Source organism: Octopus bimaculoides, chromosome 7 (genome assembly GCF_046866305.1).
Source record: "Octopus bimaculoides isolate indiv1 chromosome 7, ASM4686630v1, whole genome shotgun sequence".
NCBI lineage: Eukaryota > Metazoa > Mollusca > Cephalopoda > Octopoda > Octopodidae > Octopus > Octopus bimaculoides.
Window position 1 is genome coordinate 45,115,250 of NC_142934.1, and position 6,000 is coordinate 45,121,249.

The following is a 6,000-nucleotide window of genomic DNA, read 5'->3' on the forward strand; positions in this document are numbered from 1 at the left end:
CTTTACATGAGTAACTGATATATAGATCATATGTTGCAAGATATTCGTATTCTTTAGATATTGAATAACCCCTTCTACAGTAGGCACAAGACCTGAAATTTGGGGGGAAGGGGAAGCGCTGGGTTAACCCATTAAGCATAATAAGCACCTGATTAGGGCATCAGGGGACGAGAACACCACAGAAATGAAAATGGTTTACGGCACAAAAGAAATCACTTTAAACTTACTAAAATAATATTTGTAATGCCTTATCTCTACTAAGTATAGAAGCAGAAATTTAACGTAAAATTCATTTTAACGATATCATCGAATACTTTGCAATTAAAAAGAAAACGAAGGAGAAAACTTTTGAAATATAAATAAAGTGGAAGCATACAAAAGTAAACATTATTTTCCATCTTACTGTGAATTTTGTTTTATTTTGAAAAATAAAAATTTATTTTATGGTTTTTTTATCGTTTACATTTTGAACCATTTACATATACCTGAGGGCACCAAAATCTTTTAAGTACTTAGGGTCTTAATCCGGCCATGGGAAGAGGTCAATCGACTACAATGCTCGACTAATACTGATTTTATCAACTCCGAAAGGATGAAAAGGCAAAGTCGACCTCGCCGGAATGTAAACTCAGAACATGAAACCAAAGGTAATGATGCTAGGCATTACCTAATGTGTTAACGATTCTGCCAGCTCTCCACCTTTTAATATTCTTTTCTACTCTAGGGACAAGGCCCAAATTTTGTGAGGAGCGGGCAGTTAATTTGCCAAAATTTGAAACTAATATGTTTAGATATAATTTTGTCTAACGTAGATACAAGAAGTTGGTGTGATTTGAATGTTTGTTTTATTGCAGCGTATTTTAATGTTTTGAATGGGAATTTGTCCTTTTGTTCTCTATTTTAATACTGATTTTCAAGTAGTAGTCTCCCAGTGCTCAAAAAAAAAAAAGTGGTTATGTTTCACGTTGAATAATGACATCTTATTTTATCTCAACTGTAGGGAATTGTTATAGACTATTAAACCGAGCCATTTCCATCGTGATATTTTATCTTATTGATCTTAAAGTAATGATGAAGACCACCATAGGGACCTTGTACTTCATACTTCAGAGAATGTAAAAAAAAATGTAACTAACTCAAGATTTTTTCCCAATGCGTTACCAATTTCGTAAATCAATATTTCTTTAGAATTATGACGATCACTTTAAATCAAACATATACAATCCGTTCCTCATTTCTAGCTTGGAATCTATCTTATTGATATTCGTCATCCATTATTTTATTATCTATTTATCTATTTATATTTTGATAATAAGTCTGACTTGATCTTTTTTAAATTTAAAACATTCAAAATCTACGTACTAGGATCACAGTTTCTGGCTTTACAAAAACACCAAAGTTATACATTGATTTTAACCATGTCAAAACTATGTATTAATTCCCAAGAAAATTACATCTGCAAAAGTGAACATCCAGCGAAAGCCGAATACTCAACAACCAGGATCGTGATCTAACTGAGTGAACTACGGAGACAATAAACAGTTCACTGCCTCTTTCAAGAAGTTTGAATATTTGATTGTAAGCTATTATTGTAAATCATGTCTTCCTAAAGAGGGAGTCGTGACTACAATTGAGAAGTTCCATTTAAAAATTTTTGGAATCATAATTTTCTGGCTAATCATTACAATTTTTCCCTGCATAAAAACTTTTGTGACGTACATTTAGAAATAAATCCACTTATTTAAAATTTAATAATATTCGTGCCGAAAAATTCCTTCATATTAAAATAAAGATATATTATCGTTTCCTGTTTTAATTCAAATTTCACGTGGTTGTGGAACAGTCGCAGTGACTCTTTCCTTCCAAATAATTTCAGATAATAGAAAAGTACCATTGTTTACAATATTTACCTTCATACTCGACGATTTTTATCGCAAGTTCTTTTAATATGAAATTTAATTTCAAGTTTTTGCATCATGGACTCAGATGAAACTGTCGATTAGTACACTACCTGAAGTTGTTTAGGACATCTTTCGACAAAAAAATATATATAGCACGTGACGTGAAGCCCTTCTCTGCAAAATTTAGTGAAACAAGATAAGAAGGGTCATTAGCATTATTCGTTAATTGTTCTACTTTATTTATTTCTCGCAATAGATGTGAACAAACGCGGCTATGTTGAAATGGAATTAAATCTTTAAAATATTTCGATTAGATTAAAATACATTATATTGAAAATTATTACTTTTAAAACAAATTATTTTGTCTCGTATAAAATTAGTCTAAATAAATTTATTTTGTATTAAAATGAATTCATAACATGACATTCTAGCTACAATAACTGGAGTGAAATTATATTCAAGCATTAAACGTGATATAAATACGAAACTAAAAAAATAATAGACATAATAATTTCTCCAAGAAATTTGTAGGAAACCATGAGTCACTGCTTATACAAAGTAAATGGAACATATTTTGTTTAGAATTTAACCTACAGCAGCAAACTTATCTATAGAAGTTCTAATTTCGGAAAGCAGAATAAATACAACTTTTCTGCCAACTCTAAGAGACTAAAAATGATAGCTTCGAATTGTAATGAACTCTCTTTGATCAATCTGATCAATTTTCAAGGTGTTGCCTACTTTCTGTTAGTGCAAAATTCTTCAGGAACTAGGTTGAGGTCTTGCCTGTGGCCAACATTGGTGGTCTACTCAGTCTAGATGAGCTCCGCATTTCCATTGCACTCAAAATGGGAGCCAACATCTGTGAGGGACTGAAATGTCGCTGTAGTAGGCCCCCACGACTCCACAGGTCTTTCACTGTTTATCTTTCCGCCTAAATGCTGGTCCTTTCGCTCGTCACACTGAGCTAAACATAATCATGAAGAGGGCACCGACTCGGGCTAATAACCCATCAGCTCTGGAGCCCGCGGGCTTATCCAAAAGTGATGGGAAGAGACCAGATGGTCTTACTCTTTGTCTGTGGATAAGGAGCGAGAGTCTCATCTGGGACGCCACAGTCTGTGACTGCTTTGCTCCCTCCCACATCCTGGATGCGGCGGTACATAGAAGGGTTACTGCTTCCGCAGCCGAACAGAACAAAATCCTTAAGTATGGGGTCCTGTTAATGAACTTTTTCTTCCAGCTTGTGCCATTTGAGATGTTTGGAAATCCTGGGCCGCTAGCGCTGAAGTTCTAGTCATCGTTGACGGCTCGCTTTCCCATGGTATCAGGTTTTGCCCGTGAGCGTGCTTGGCTGTTCCAACGCCTTAGCCTCGCCATCACCTGTCGTAATGCCGCGAGCGTGTTGGCTTGCTTCAATGGGTTCCGTTGAGCCTTGTGGTGTGCGACCAATTGAGGCAGTTAGTGTTGATTTGATGTTTTTTCTTTTTTTTTTTCTCTTTTATTTCTTTACTCCTCTTTATCCATTTTTTTTCTCCCGGTGGTTTTGTATTACATACGTATCATATGCATACGTGTTATATTCCGATAAAAGTTTCGTTCCTGTGCTGAGTGAGTGCTTCATCGTGGCCTGCTCAAAGATTGTCGCTGTAATTTCCATTTTTTAAAAATTACTCTTAAATGGGTAGTTGGGTTTATTAAAGTATAAACCCACAGAAAATAATTATAATAACATAACTGATATACCACAAATTTCAAGGAATGCTATGAAATTGGTTTCAGATTTTAGCACAAGGCCAGCAGTTTCGGGGACTAGGATAAGTCGATTGCATCGACTCCACTACTCACCTGGTGATTATTTTATTGACTCCGAAAGGATGAAAGGCAAACTCAGAACGTAAAGTCGCTTAGCATTTTGTCAGGCGTGGTAACGATACTGCCAGCTCGCCGCCATAAGGAACACCATAAAATTGTCAGTAAATAATCCTCTGAGTACGACGCAGTTTCGCACGAAAAAGAAAAAATATAATGAATCTTATTTGCAATATGGGTTTAATGAAGATATACTTGTTTGCTTAATTTCTAACGATTGTTTGACGACTGAGAGTTTGAAAATTACGGATTTAGAATGATATTTTGATTCTAAATATTTCTCTTATAGTCATAAGCCTATAAAACTTTTTGAAAAGTTGTCGAAATTTTTCAGTAACCTGAAGCAATCTCTTGAGAATCATATTCACACGATAGACACAGTGAAATACTTAAGGGCATCTTTTGAAGCTGCTTATTTAATTGCATGATTAAAAGAAAAATATACAGCGTCGGTAAAGAACTCGTGTTACCAGCAGCGATTAAAATTACAGAAATTGTTCTTTGAAAAAAATGTAGAGTTTAATTAAGGAAAGTTCCTCTATCGAATAATACTATTGGTAGACAAAATAAATACAGACCAAATAAGATAATTTCCTCTAATAATAGTGTTTGAAGTCGTATTTCAAAAGTTAACGACGACTAATTAAAAGCTCTGTAAGTTTGCAATTCAAATGAATGAAATTACTGACATCACAAACACAACACAGTTATTGTAATACGTCAGGTATTGTTATAAGAACAGTGCCCACAAAGACTTAATGCACTGGAGTATGTTCTAACGATTCAGAAAGTAAGACAGGAAGGAAAATAGAATTTCAAGCAAATGTCAAATCTGTAAGTAAAAATCCTTTCACTACATTCATTGCATGTTTTGCCGAGAGGTGTTAGTGTCGAAGAAAATTTCTGCAGATCTAAATGCAGTTAAAATTATTATCAGTAGCGCACTCAGTAGTTGCCTTTTCACAAATCTCTATAACGAAATGGTTCCAATTTCAGTAAACTTTTATTGAGAACAGAAGTGCGATGGCTCTCAAATAGACGAGTTTTGAAACGATAATTAAAATTTCAAAATTAAGTCATAATATTCTTGTGGGGACAAAATTCAGGTTTGGCTAATTTATTTCACAAAGAAGATTGATTATGCAAATTCTTTTATTTGACAGATTTTTTTTGACAAGCTTAATGGACTTTATATTCTCCTGCAAGGACAGAACACAAATATTTTCCTTCTTAAATCTAAAATTCGACCTTCCATTTAAAAAACTGAACATAAGGAAATACAAAATAGAAAATAATGAATTAGAGATGTTCTCACACACAATAGATTTTGTTTTTGAAAATGCTTTGAATTTTGATTTTATCAAACAATAACTGAGCATTTAGAAAGTTCAGAAAGTAATTTCCAAAAATAGTTTCTTCCAGAATTAGACAAAAACCAATAGGATGGATTGAATCCAAATTCCGTTCACAGTTGAATTAGAACGAGTAAAACACCTGCCATTAGCTATTAAAAGCTCATCAGAAATAAGCGAAACTTCCAAGTAATTCAACTCACAAGCTTAAATTTTCCTTAAAAACCTTAAATGCTTTTTGGCATGGTGATAGTGCCGAATTTGCAATGCTATCCAAATTTGCAATTGTAGCCCTTTTACCATTCGTCACAACATATTTGTGCGAATCAACATTTTCGGTGTTGACTAAAATTAAAACAAAAAAGAAATCGTTCCAGTGTTGAGAACACTGAAATGTCATTAATAAATATTAAACCAAGATTTGATTTATTGTACAAAAATAAACAAACACAACCTTCTCATTAAAATCATTATTTTTTTCTGATTTTAATAAATTTATATCTAAAAAAATTGAGAAATGTTAATTATTGGTTTTTTTTTTTTGTTTTTGTTTTTTTTCTTCTTCTTAAGTGATGGGACTGACGAATTTCAGGACTTGAAGAAAAGATTTTGCTCAATATTTTTATATTGACTCTTAATTTCATTCGGAGGAAACGTTGCTTAAACTCTATTTTTTCGTTTGTTTTATATTAACGTTGATTTTTTTTTCAACTTGATTTTTTTTAAAGTGACATTTTATAACTGATTCTAATAAAAAAAACAACTGTCGTTGATTTTTTAATTCTTGACTGAAAAATCTACCTATATTATTCAAACTACGTATTTATTTTTGTTAAATATATATGAACAAGTTCCTATCATTCTGAGTCACGCGT